The sequence below is a fragment of the Muntiacus reevesi genome, chromosome X (assembly GCF_963930625.1).
Source record: "Muntiacus reevesi chromosome X, mMunRee1.1, whole genome shotgun sequence".
Lineage (NCBI taxonomy): Eukaryota > Metazoa > Chordata > Mammalia > Artiodactyla > Cervidae > Muntiacus > Muntiacus reevesi.
This window is the reverse complement of record NC_089271.1, coordinates 92,009,969-92,023,740: the sequence shown is the minus strand read 5'-3', so window position 1 is coordinate 92,023,740 and position 13,772 is coordinate 92,009,969. Positions and strand designations below refer to the sequence as shown.

The following is a 13,772-nucleotide window of genomic DNA, read 5'->3' as shown; positions in this document are numbered from 1 at the left end:
AAAACATAATCTCTTAATCTCCCAGGACCTCAGTGTTCATTTCTGTAAAAGGAGAAAGGAAAAATGGACTTGTTTTTAAAGTAAAATATATGTGTGTAGATAATATGAGAAAAACCTGGAAAATATCTAACAATAATTAACAGAGTACCTCAGGGTAGACAGTCAGGAGGTGGGAATCCATGAGATACAGGATCATATCAACTTCTATATTATACGATTCTGTACTGTCCACATTTTCTTTAAAAACATGCATTATATTTGCTCTCAGAAAAAAATGAGATAGCATTTTAGAAACATAGGGACTATCTTGTTAAGACTATCTTTTAAATGATGAAAGAATATTTTAATGTGTGCGTGCTCAATCGTGTCGAGCTCTTTGTGACTCCATGGACTGTAGCCCACAAGGCTTTTCTGTCCATAGAATTTCCCAGGCAAGAATACTGGAGAGGGTTGCCATTTCCTCCTCCAGGGGATCTTCCTAACCCAGGGATTGAACACTCATCTCCTGCATTGCAGGCAGATTCTTTACCACTGAGCCACCTGGGAAGCCCAAATATTTTGATATGAATATTCAAGTAAATTGTTAGATAAAATAATTCCATTTCAATTAGCATTCATGTGTGTGATAAAACTACGGCCAGTAACAGTGAGTATCTCTGGTGTGTTGTAGTAGGCAATATATACATATATGCATATATATATCTTCTTGTATTTCTACATTTTCTATAACATGTGTAATTATTCTACAGAAAAATATTGGCAATAAAGACACTATACTCTTACTGTACCTATTGAACCTTTCTCATCCTTCTGTATTATAGGTGATAAAAACCCATAGACTACTTTTCCCAGATGCCATTTCCAGCTTTGTGTCTATTAGGTTATATCAATGGGAGGTACTATCAGGAAACTAGAAAGTGAGAGAAAGAAAGAAATCATTTTTCTGTTTTGTTTTTTCTTTTCTTTTTCTCTTTCTTTTCTTCTCTCTCTTTTCTTTCCCTCCTTTCCCATTCCTTCCCTTCCCTTTTCTTTTCTTGATTCCTGGTTAGGCAGAAAGGGCCTAGTTGTGCAGTTAAGTCATGGATGCTCTGGCAGCCTAGGCAGCAGTGTGCTCCAGACTCTAGCTCTAACTGTAGCCATGAGAATTCCAGCTGACACAGCACTTGTCTGCTCTGATCCCCATAGTTTCAGGGCACTCATGTCCTTTGGCTCCAATGACAAAAATAGCAGGTGACTTCAAGCATGCGGATTTCTACAACATCAGTGTTGCTTTCTCTCACACACATGAATACAGGCAGACATACTTACATTGCAAAATAAATTAACAATATGTTGGTCTTGAGGTATTATGATACTACTCGTATAGTTCTTTTCTTTCAAGTAGAGGCCCCCTCTACTTTTCATGCATGAGGCCCCCTGTCTGATCCCCACCCTTTTCATTCTTATATCTCTATTGCATTCTCATTGACAAGATTCATTTTTTGACATAAGACATTCCTTTGCTGATTATTCTTCTCTGTCTTGTCCTTAATCCAGTATGTTCAAATATTGCCCATTCAAAACAAGTTTTCAAGCCCCCTTGGAGTTTGAGGAGGAAAAGACAAGGGCCTCAAAGGTGAGAATAACTAGTAATCCTAAAACAAAAGAGTCTGATTAAAAGAGAACCAGGAATTAAATGCACACCAATACCCCAAGGACTTTTCTGGAGCATAGAAAATCTACGCTAAATTTCTTGTCCATATTCACATGCATTAATGGGCCATGTGTATCTTCAAATACTCTATGGTTCATTTTGGGCTTCTTTTTTCCTTTCTCCTCTCCTTGCTATGCCCTCTTTATATAGTAGTGTTAGTTCCATACTTGCAGTTCTTCTCCATAAGTTTCCTGAAAATTCCCAGATATTTTCTTTCCAATTGAGCTACAGTATTGTTTTGATTACTTCTATTGACTCCAGAGATATATATTAAGATTACTCTAATTTTATATTTATATACTAAAAAAACTGAGGCATACAGAAGTTAAAAAACTTACATGAGATCACTTGACTAATAAATGGCAATCTGGGGAATAAATTCATATTTATCAGATTGTGTGTCTTATTGAGAATATCAAATACATAACAATCCTGCATGCACTTCCCTGACAACTTCTACTGACTAAATAGCAAGCCTTGTGAACAACTATCCATCTATCTACCTATCTATCATCTCTAGATGATATCTATCATCTCATTTTCTAGATTTTCTCATCTAGAAAATGAAGATAACCTCTATTCAAAGTACATACAGGAATAATTCTGGTCCAGCTTGGTCTTTCTTTTATGGGTCCCCTAGAGAGTAAGATAATTCCTTCTTACTTTAGAGTTCTCAAGAAAGACCAGAAAGGGACCAGCTTTGGGATGTTAATCCTAAGAAGAGTTGTATCACACTGCAGTTCTCACCTGTGATCTCAGAGTGTGGTAAGAATTGGTTGTCATTTTACAAATTACCTATGTACTGTGATTGGGGCTTCCCTGGTGGCTCAGACAGTACATAATCTGCCTGCAATGTGGAAGACTCAGTTTCAATCCCTGGGTTGGGAAGATTCCCTGGAGAAGGGAATGGCAACCCACTCCAGTATTCTAGCTTGAAGAATGCCATGAATAGAGGAGCCAGGTGGGCGACAGTCCATCAGGTCATAAACAGTTGGTCACGACTGAGTGACTAACACACACACACACACACACATGCACGCACGCACACACACTGTGATAATGTAATTGTCAAGTCTTCATCACCTTTACTTAAATTTTTAAAAAAAAATTTGCTGTAGCATCACCCTAAGTGGTCTAACTCATAGGATCATTAGCCATTGGCAGTATGTAAGTTTTAGTATTGACTAAGCAAAACAAAATCTCTAAATAGGGCAACTCAAAGTTGTATTCTTGGAGGTCATAGGTCAGAGGGTTTTCTGTAGGAGTTCATTTCTCTGCACTAGAAGCACTTTTCCCTTCACTACCATGTTCCCCCACATTTGACCAGGGATTTCTCAGCCCACTTTGACCCTGGCAGTGACACTGACTAGCTTGCATTTCTCTGTAAGTGAAGACTCAACTCCAGTAAATTCTTTTATCCTGCTCTTGCACTTAAGATGTGCCAACATTTAGGCAGTATACTTGCCTATGGTCATGCTGTTTATTCATAGCCAGTCTTGGATATTGGTCAAGGTCAATGACTTAGGGACTGCTATATACTTTGTATATAGTCTAATAAAAATGTTTTGGATAAAGTTATCTCTAATATGTGTCAAAATTTATTAAATTGCTAGTGGGGGAAAGAGCAAGATAACAAAAGCGTTTAGAAGAGAATGTGCTTCTTCCAAAAAGACATTGAAATGGAATGTTACAAAGTTGGAGACTATGAATACTTACATAAATATGAGTCGCTGTTTTATACTAATTCAAGTTTCCTTTTATGAAGTCTTAAACACATAATGTCCTTGCCAGTTGTTACTAAGTAAGCTTGTAGCAATTGGGTACACACTGACTATCAGTCATAAGATTTAAAAAAAGCAGTGCATTTATGCAGCAAATGTTCTGAATATATCTACCTGAGATTGGGATTAACTTTACATCCTCCAGCAATAGTAAATAAGAGGACCATCTATCAGGAAAGCATGAAACAGTCAATAGAGATTGGAAACAGAATACCAAATAATAATTTAGCATCAGCAATTCTTTTTCAAACTGAAATGAAGATGGAAAATATAAAGTTTGTCCATTTCTTAGTTTGGGGATTTTTTTTTTCTTTAGATATTACTCCTCTTGGTTTCCCCCTCCAAAAAACAATTCATTCCCATTTTGACTTACTGTTTGATTAATTAGCTTTTTACAATCTTGAATTTAGCAAAAATTGAACATAGGTGTATTTTATACACTGTTATTACAATCATGATAATCAGTAAAGTTTGTACTTATATTGATATTATTCCTTTAATTCAACCTCCAACATCTAGGAAGAATTTCCAAATAAAATTCCAAAGTAAATCAATCTTAATGGTAACAAACTAATTTTATCTATGAATCTGGGCTTTTAAACTGTGTTCTTTTTCTATATACCGTGATATATTTACATAAATGCATCAAGAGTGTTACCAAAACTGAATTCCCCCTAAAGCTAAGTTTGTGATTAACCTCTCTATTCACAACTTTATTCTCTTTCTTCTCCTGTGCCTGTTCCCTTCAAGACTGAAGAGTATGGGGGCTTCTCTGGTGGCTCAGTGGTCTTCTTCAATCTGCCTACCAATGCAGGGGACATGGATTCGATTCCTGATCTGGGAGGATCTCACATGATGAGGATCAACTAAGCCCAGGTGCCACAACTATTAAACCTGTGCTCTAGAGCCTGGGAGTGCAACTACTGAGTCCATATGCCCTAGAGTCCATGTTCTGCAATGGGAAAAGTCACCACAATGAGAAGCCCATGCACTGCAACAAGAGAGTAGCTCCTGCTTGCCACAACTAGAGAAAAGCCTGAGCAGCAATGAAGACACAGCAATCAATAAATAGAAGTTATTTTTTAAAAAAGATTGAGGAGTATCAAAGTAAAGCAGGTATTGAAACCATGTACAAAACCCAGAGTTCCTGTCTTCTGAAACAAAAGATTGGCTTTAGTCTCCCAGGCCTCCCCTGAGTCTTGAAAGGCCAGCTCAAAAGTTGATGATTAGAAAATGTGAAGATGTAGAAACAAAGAGTAGCTGTTGATCACAGAAACTGGTAACAATTTAGATTGTAAATCCACCACAAAGCAGAATCACCAAAACTCCCTGTTCCCTGAAAGATACAGATAAAGGTCTGACACACATTCCTAAGTTGTTTTTACAGGAAGCAGACCCCCACCAGATGAAAATGCTTGATATTCTCAATTCTTTCTTGAGAGTCCCTTGGACAGTGAGGAGGTCAAACCAGTCAATCCTAAAGGAAATCAACCCTGAATATTCATTGGAAGGACTGATGCTGAAGCTGAAACTCCAACTCTTTGGCCACCTGATGTGAAGAGCTGACTCACTGGAAAAGACCCTGATGCTGGGAAAGATTGAGGGCAGAAGGAGAAGGGAACAACAGAGCATGAGATGGCTGATGGCACTGCCAACTCAATGGACATGAATTTGAGCAAACTCTGGGAGATAGTGAAGGACAGGAAAGACTGGTGTGCTGCAGTCCATGGAGTGGCAAAGAGTAGGACACAACTTAGTGACTGAACAACAACAACAAATGAAAGGAATATGGGCATCTCATGTTCAAAAGACCTGAACTCCTCAATGGCTTTCAGGAAAGGAGTTTTAAAGGCAGTGTTAAGGAAGGGGCTATAGGGTGCTTGATCAGCTTGTGCACAATTCTCAGATTTGGTGGCAAGGTTAAGTTTAAAGTGTCACCAACCTTCTGCTTTCAACCTGTCTGAGATCTACATGCTTGCAGTCAGCAGTTTTCTCATTATTATCTTAAAAAAGCAGAGACATTACTTTGCCAACAAAGGTCTGTCTAGTCAAGGCTATGGTTTTTCCAGTGGTCATGTATGGGTGTGAAAGTTGGACTGTTTAGAAAGCTGAGAACCGAAAATTGATGCTTTTGAACTGTGGTGTTAGAGAAGACTCTTGAGAGTCCCTTGGACTGCAAGGAGATCCAATCAGTCCATCCTAAAGGAGATCAGTCCTAGGGTTCATTGGAAGGACTGATGCTGAAGCTGAAACTCCAGTACTTTGGCTACCTCATGCGAAGAGTTGACTCATTGGAAAAGACCCTGATGCTGGGAAAGATTGGGGGCAGGAAGAGAAGGGAATGACAGAGGATGAGATGGCTGGATGGCATCACCGACTCGATGAAGATTAATTTGAGTATACTCCGGGAGTTGTTGATGGACAGGGAGGCCTGGCGTGCTGCGATTAAAAGGGTCGCAAAGAGTCAGACACGACTGAGTGACTGAAATGAACTGAACTGAATGAACAGTCGCTTTTCTGAGAAGTGAAAGCAGTATATAGGCCATCTAGGAAGTTCAGGGTAGTCTTTTTATGAGATTATAATCCAAAAATATGCAAATCAGAGAGAAGACAAAGGGGAACACTACTTGGGCTATGAGACTATAAAGCAGAGGTGCCCACATAATTTTTTTTGTCATCACAACTGTAAAAGATTTGCTGATACCTCTCATAGTTCAATATTTTATAAAGTATGTGATTCTTCAATACAAATAATTTTAAGAATATTTAAAAATACTTATAAAGTTTTTGAAACAAAAATAAAAAAAATTAATTTTGATTATATACTTCATATAACCACTGGATAGTCTTCTATGTGCTCTGGAATATGCATAGCTTTCTGTGGGGATCATTTCTCTACTACCAGTTTAGACATGTAACTCTGCTGTTTGAAAGCCTGAAATGTTCTCTGTTAACCTCTACAACATACAACTGTAGGAGATAGTTATCAAACACTTCCCAAAATATTGGTTCCGATTTACATTCCAGTAGTGTATGCAGCTTCAAGTTGTTCTTCATCCCTTACCAACAACTGACATATTTGATATTTTATATTTTGATATATCTTTTTTCTATATCCCACTAATTTCTTTTAAAACCATTTTAATACCAAAGAAAATTAAAATAACAGCAATAAAAGAGCAACCCTCAGAATAAAATCTTTTCATTCTAAATATCAAAGTTTCTCAAGGTCTTACAATTTTAAAGAACAACGTTTGTCCATTCTCTGTTCTCAATACTGTTACGTTACAATGAACAATGTTTCTTAGTATTATGTCCTTGATAAAGAGCAGAACTGATTCCACAATTTTGCAGAAATTCTCATGAAAAGAAAGCTGCTTTGATAGAGTGGCAGTATCGAGAAGCCTTGGCTTTTGAAACTGTATCAGAACGCTTGGGAGAATGTGCTGTTAGAAATCATATTTGACACCGAGAGCCCAAATACATAGACTTTAATCTGGGAGAGATTAAAATGCTTTGTATGCCATAAGAGCCTCAAGAAGAGCTGGCCACGCTTAATCTCACTTCTGTTAAACCTAAACAAAATTTTCTGGCTTGCACAGTCATGTATTTCTATACATTTCTGCAGTGTTACACATTCTGAGGTTCTTTAGTGGGTACACAATTGTCATATCTTGAAAATGATGAACAGATAAAAATAAAACAAATGGAATAGCAAATGAAAACAAAATGTCAGCTTTATTAAGAGGGGAAAATAAATTGCACGATATTGCTTATTATGGGGTTTTCCCAAGTGGCTGCTAGTGGTAAAGAAGCTGTTAGTGGTAAAGAATCCATCTGCCAATGTAGGAGACGTAAAAGACACAGATTTGATCCCTGGGTTGGGAAGATCCCCTGAAAGAGAGCATGGCAACCATTCCAGTATTCTTGCCTGGAGAATCCCATGGACAAAGGAGCCTAGCAAGCTACAGTCCCATGGGGTCACAAAGAATCAGACATAACTGAAGCTACTTAGCATGCATGCACTCTCATTATGAGAATAAATGAATAATAGAAACACAAATTTAAGCAACTTATTCATCACCTAGAGGCCTTTCTAGTCTAGAAGAAGCAGAGAGAACCTAGGAGTTTCACTACTTGAACTTCTTAATAGGGAAGTAATATGACATTCCCAGGCAGCACAGTGGTAAAGAAACCACCTGTCAAAGCTGGAGACGTGGGTTCGATCCCTGGGTCAGGAAGATCCCCTGGAGTAGGAAATGGTAACCCATTCCAGTACTCTTGCCTGGAAAAGTCCATGGACAGAGGTGTCTGGCAGGCTACAGTCCATGGGGTCGAAAAGAGTCAGACAAGACTGGGCACACAAATATCAGAAGTAGGAAAGAACATCGTGCATTGTCTGCTAGAGTCCTTTGCCTGATTCTACTATGTTGATCATTTCTTTCTTATTGAAATATAACAGCTAGTTTAAGGATATTTTTGTTTATCCAGTCACATACATTGAAAGCATCTCTGTTTGTGGTTGATATTTGACTGTGGCTTATTGTGATTTTACCATTGATTTCTTTTTTTTTTTTTTCCAATTTCAGTATAGTCAGATTTTGTTTGGGGATTTTTCTTCAGAAACGGCCGAAGTAAGGAAGTATTAGTAGACGTGAATGAAAGAAGAGACATACTGTAATGTGGTCCAGGTTCAGATTCAAAATTGTAAAGAATTAATTCTATCTAATTAATCCACTACAATCCCAGTCAAGACACTTAGCATGATTTTAGTGAAGCTTGATTAGCAGGTCTTAAATTTACCAGAGATAAAGTACAAGAGAAAGCCTGAAAAAATATGTAAGGAATATATTAACTGTATCTTTATTATATGAAAAAGATATTTGCTATCTCTTTTTCTTTCTTCTTTTTTCAGGAAAACACAGACCCTAGGGGTCTGAAAGAAAATTGAACAGGCATATATTTCCAATACACTTTAAAGTTCTTTAAAATGAACTCTTCTTTCCTTTAATTGTATTTCGGTTCAACTTGGAGATTCTCCTCCCTCTAAATGAGGGAAGGACCTCCTGCTTTCCCCAGCACAAGGAGGGGGCGGAGCATCCTCTAGACGCTTGGAGGAGTAAGCCGGCCGTGGCCAGTCTTGGGGGAGGAGCGGCATTACATACAGACTTCGGAGGCCTCGCAGAAGAGAGAAGAGAAGCTTGGAGGTAATGGCTGTCGTGAAAAGATAGTTATTTTCGGAGATTTCTGGAGACTTGGCAGTAAAAGTGAGAAGAAGGGGCTGCTGCTTTGGAGTCGTGGGAAAGGAGCGTTGTTTTGTGAGAGTCGTAGTTCCTTTGAGGGAATTCTGTCTAAATTTTGTATTCCTTCCAGATATTTTAAAACTCCACACTTTAAGAGTGGGGGAGGTGATCAGATTACACCTGCGGAAAAAGTACTTCAGGAGGTTGCAAAAGCTGACTTTCGAGTAGGGCATTTTATGTTTCAGTCAAAAAGCAGTAGTAACAGAGATAAATGATGAAACAAAACTTGAAAAATTAGTCTTCCTTAGTTTAAAAAAAAAGAGAGATTATGTTGTGATAACGCCCAATGAGAAACGAAGTTATTAGTTGGAAGTGTTGGGTTTTTATATTACTTTGGTTGTTGATTGTATTTCCAACAAATCTTGCTGTTTTGGTGGAGTTTGTATAGTAATAATCTGAAATAGTGTATAACTGCGAATTTAAGTACTGAAGACATTAATAAGTTTAGTTTATTGTCAGGGAATACTCAGTGTCTTAAAAGGATCACTTTTTTTTTTATGGATGTGTAAAGGACGATCATTGTCTATGTCTCTATCTAGCTATCAAAAGAATGATATATTCCAATTTATACTGTAATGTGAAAAATATCTGTAAGTTCATGAGCTGAAGAATAATAGGCTTATACTGATATAATAAAGCACAACAGTATATATAGTAATAAATGATGTCTAAGGAAAAAAAAGGAAATTTCCACTACTTTGCCCAGAGTATGCTATGAGAGAGCATGAGTAGCTATGTCAGCATAAAAATATTGAGATGAGAATTTAAAAACATGGGGGGAAAAGCTACCTACCAAAAAAAAAATGAGTAAATAAGGAAACATGGAAAAGTGTTCAAATGTGTTAGTGGAGAAATATAATTTAAAGTAGTGTATTCTAATATGTAGAATGAGAAAAGGACATATATATATGTATATATATATACACACACATATGAATACATTATTTAAATTACATATGTACACAGACAAACACATATGATGAGGGAAAAGTCAATGGGATTTTGCTCAAATATAAGCAGTAAACCAATTCAGGGGTTAGAGTAAGAATGATGTGTATTTTCTTCTTTAGACTTTTATGTACCTTTAGTTTTGTTTTGTTTTGTTTTTGGAAGCACATAATGGAGCTGAAAGAGAAAAATCCATTTTGTTATAGACATTTAAATACTCAAACACACTCCATTGTTTTTAGCTAAAGGTGGATTTTTCTCTGGGTCTGAGAAGGCTCATTATCTGGTTGCTTGTGCTTTGCTTGCAGTTCAAATATTTAGACTATTGTCCAGACTTTGGTTCAAGCAGAAGATATGTATTTGTATTTTTATGTACTTTTGAGAAAGATTTCAAAAAATGTTCAAAGCATATTATGGAATAGTCATGTAGGATAGTTCACCATAATTTTGAATACTATGCAACTGTAAAAAAAAATAAGCTAATGTAGCGAGCTAAGTGCAAAAATAAGAAAAGATATAGAAGATATATTCTAAAAATAAGCATGTTGCAGAATGACCTGTAATAATATTGGTACATTATATGCAAGAAAATTTTGGAAATATGCATTTACTTTATTAATTGGAGATATGTGAGTATAATTGGAAACAGAACATTTCGACTCTTTATATATTACATTTCTCCATTTAAAAAATCTTATTCTGAAACTAGCAAGCTTGAATCAGGTTCATTATGAGAAAATGAGATAAAATTTGAGAAATGTAGGATTATCATGTAAAGGTTATTCACAAAATGATGAAGTGGTGGTGGTGGTGGTTTAGTCACTAAGTCATGTCCGACTCTTGCAACCCCATGGACTGTAGGCCACCAGGCTCCTCTGTCCATGAGATTCTCCAGGCGAGAATACTGGAGTGGGTTGCCATTTCCTTCTCCAGGGGATCTTCCTGATCCAGGAATCGAACCCAGGTCTCCTGCATTGCAGACATATTCTTTCCCAACTGAGCTATAAGGGAAGCCCAAAAGATGATGTAGAAAATATTTATTGATGTGAGAAGGTGTTAAAATATGTTATTAGGAAGGATAAAGTCTGGTTTACAAAAATATGCACATTAATATGTTTAAGAAAAATATATAGAGCAAGCCATTATATTTTGACCATTATTGTGAGAATTTGCTTTCTTTCTTGAAAAATCAAAAGATGAAGGAAGATATGCAATATGCATGAAATATATAATAACAAACATTAAAATGAGGAAATATAACCCCACTTTTATATGGCACCTACACAACTCTGAAGTTGAGAATGAACAAGTCTAGAAGCAAAAAAACAAAACAAAAAAACCCATCTAGAAGCTTGAGAAGGCTACAGTCTGGTTAGTATAGTTCCCACCCTTGCTGACCAAAGACCTGAGTATCTGCAGTAGTTCTGGTTCTAGTCACAAGATGACACTTGCCAGATGTCCTAAATTTTCTTTCAGGCAACCATATTTATGAACTGGACAGATAAAGCAATGAGATATATTTTCTGTTATGAGACAATATGTAGAATGTGATTGCAGTTTGTTGAAAAATTGCACATGTATAAAATAAAAACACACCAAGACTGATATGACAATTCAAACAGAAAGCATTAAAAAAAATAGTTACACAGATTGGGCCTATAGAGATGCACAAGGCAATTGTTATTTCCCTTTTTTCCTGTCCCCAAAGCATACTTTTCAAGAGGGAGATGATTTTAGTATCAACCTAATAATATAACTGTGTCACAGAGAACATTTCAAATATCAAAAACAAGAAGGAAAATAAATAAGGCCTCTACATCACAGTTGAGATTTTTATCTCATTCCTGTGTTTCAGAAGAGCATACCTGCTAAAGTTTTGGTAGGGAAACTTTACACCTTTTCCATTTAATTGGTTTGCTTCCCTGTCTCCTTTTGGACAGCTTAGGTTAATGTCTGAGATGCACATCACCTGGGGAATCTGTGTGTGACACCAGTTGAGCCTCAGAAGGGCAGCACGACCACAAAACGGCCAAACAGGGAGAAGGCTCTGCTGGACAAGCAGCTGGAGTGAGAGTAAAAACAACCGCATCACAGGAGCACACCCTGAATGATCCATGTGACATTGGGTAAGGTTCTTCCCATCTCATGAAATATCTCACATTAAAAACATGTTGAGAACTTGGGGTATAAGAGGTATAGTTTATTTTGTTTCCTGCTCTGTAGCCATAACATTTTAAATTAAAAGACACATTTCATACTAAAATTATGTTAGGTTGGTAATTTGAGATACAATTCTTTTGCCCCTGTTCTGCAGCCCTAATGTTTTGTAATTAAAAGCCATCACTTCTAGTTTTGGGGAAAATACCTCATGTGTTTAACCACTATGAAGAAATAATTGAAGAGGCTATTCAGGTGTCTACCAGAGGTTGCAGCCAGGGACCTGACTACAATCCTTGACAGCTTTGCTCAGTTGTTGTCACCACATACTAGACAGCATGTTGTTGTTGTTTAGTTACTACGTTGTGTCTGACTCTTTATGACCCTGTAGACTGTAACCCACCAGGCTCCTCTGTCCATGGGATTTTCCAGGTAAGAATACTGGAGTGGGTTGCCATTTTTTTCTCCAAGGGCTTTTCCTGACCCAGGGATTGAACCCACGTCTCCTCCACTGGCAGACAGATTCTTTTCCACTGAGCCACCAGGGAAGTACTAGATAGCGTAGTTACAAGTATTTCTTAAGACCTGCTTAAGGTCTCACAGCCTTCCTCAAATAGACTTCTGTACACTATCTTGAATAAGGCTATTGATGCCAAACCTCATTATCTGTGTCCATGAGATCTTTGCTTTGGATAGGCAAGGCAGCACTAGCAGCTTTGAAAACATTAAAGCCCAGAATTCTGTTGTGATAACCCTGTGGGATTTAAATGGCCTGAATTACCCAAGAACACAAATAATGTCCTGCCACTTCCAAAGTCCCTCCCACATGCATTCTTTTCTCACAGTACAACAGAAATAATAAAGAAGTGATATTGGGTTTGTGTTATCATAATTCTTCTTGTTTTTCTTCCCTTGATGTCCAAAAGATGTCCATGTCTCTGATCTCCTTTCTCTGATATTATCCTTCTGATTTTTATCTTGTCTCCATCATCATTGTCCATGTTCTTTCTGCTTAGCAGGGTAAACTTCTTATCTGATCCTTTTTTTTTTTTTGCCATATTTTAATCTAATCCAGTTGGTGCCCATTGAAAACACTTTATTCCGGCTACTTTGTGGGTTTCAGAGGATAAAAAGAGGCTACAGCAGGTGAGAGCCATTTATTAGCCCTACTGCAGTAGTGTTAAGGGTCCTTCAAAAACTGCTTTTCTAGAAAACTAGGCAGCTAGAACTGGATCGGTGTCCTGAGGAATTTTCCAGGACACTGCATATCTATTGGTTGAGTTCCTATCTATATCCTGGTGCACTAACTGAATATATTGCAAATTCAGTTTCTCTGTGGTTAAATTAGGATTTCTTTTACCCGTTTCCATATCCTTCCTGTCTCATCTAGCTCTCACTGCACACTTAGCTACTAAATTCTTCTTTTTTAATTATTGTACCATTAAATGTGGTTTCATATTTAGACAGCCTAGGTTATTGTCAGACACGCTTTTGAGTTATGCATGTTTCTTAACTGTGGGATCTAGTATGGAGACATGACAAGTCAGCATGGTTATCAAGGATTTGAAAATTTTCTCTCCACTCAGCTAGTAAAGGTCTCAAACCCACAACTGTCTGCCTGCTTCCCTGTCACAATGCCTCTGTGACAAACTTAAAGGCTAAACATTGGGTTTTGCTGAGAGAAATCTGTATCTCCTCACTAAAGAACCCTTGATGTCCTTTACTCAGATTGCTTAGTGGAATAATTTTGATCTAGCCTGACCCTCTTGTTATATGTCTGTGAAAGAAAGATGGCTTCTCTCTTTAGAGCCCCTGATGCATAGTTTTCTTTCTCTCTGTTTGTTAATCACAGGAAGAGCTGTGTCATACTGCAGCTCTGTTTCTCTAACC

General features: G+C 37.4%; 1 protein-coding gene across 6 annotated transcripts in view; it reads left to right on the top strand.

Annotated features, from left to right (window-relative positions):
• Positions 1–8,621: 8,621 nt before the first annotated feature.
• Positions 8,622–13,772, top strand: part of PWWP3B (PWWP domain containing 3B) — a 31,324-nt gene continuing 26,173 nt past the window's right edge. For 5 of the 6 annotated variants that reach the window (XM_065916364.1, XM_065916366.1, XM_065916367.1 and 2 more), the window contains exons 1-2: positions 8,622–8,681; positions 11,666–11,851. The gene's annotated coding sequence lies outside the window, so the exon portion shown is untranslated. The remainder of the gene's footprint in view (positions 8,682–11,665; positions 11,852–13,772) is intronic. The other variant, XM_065916365.1, reaches the window with a different exon arrangement.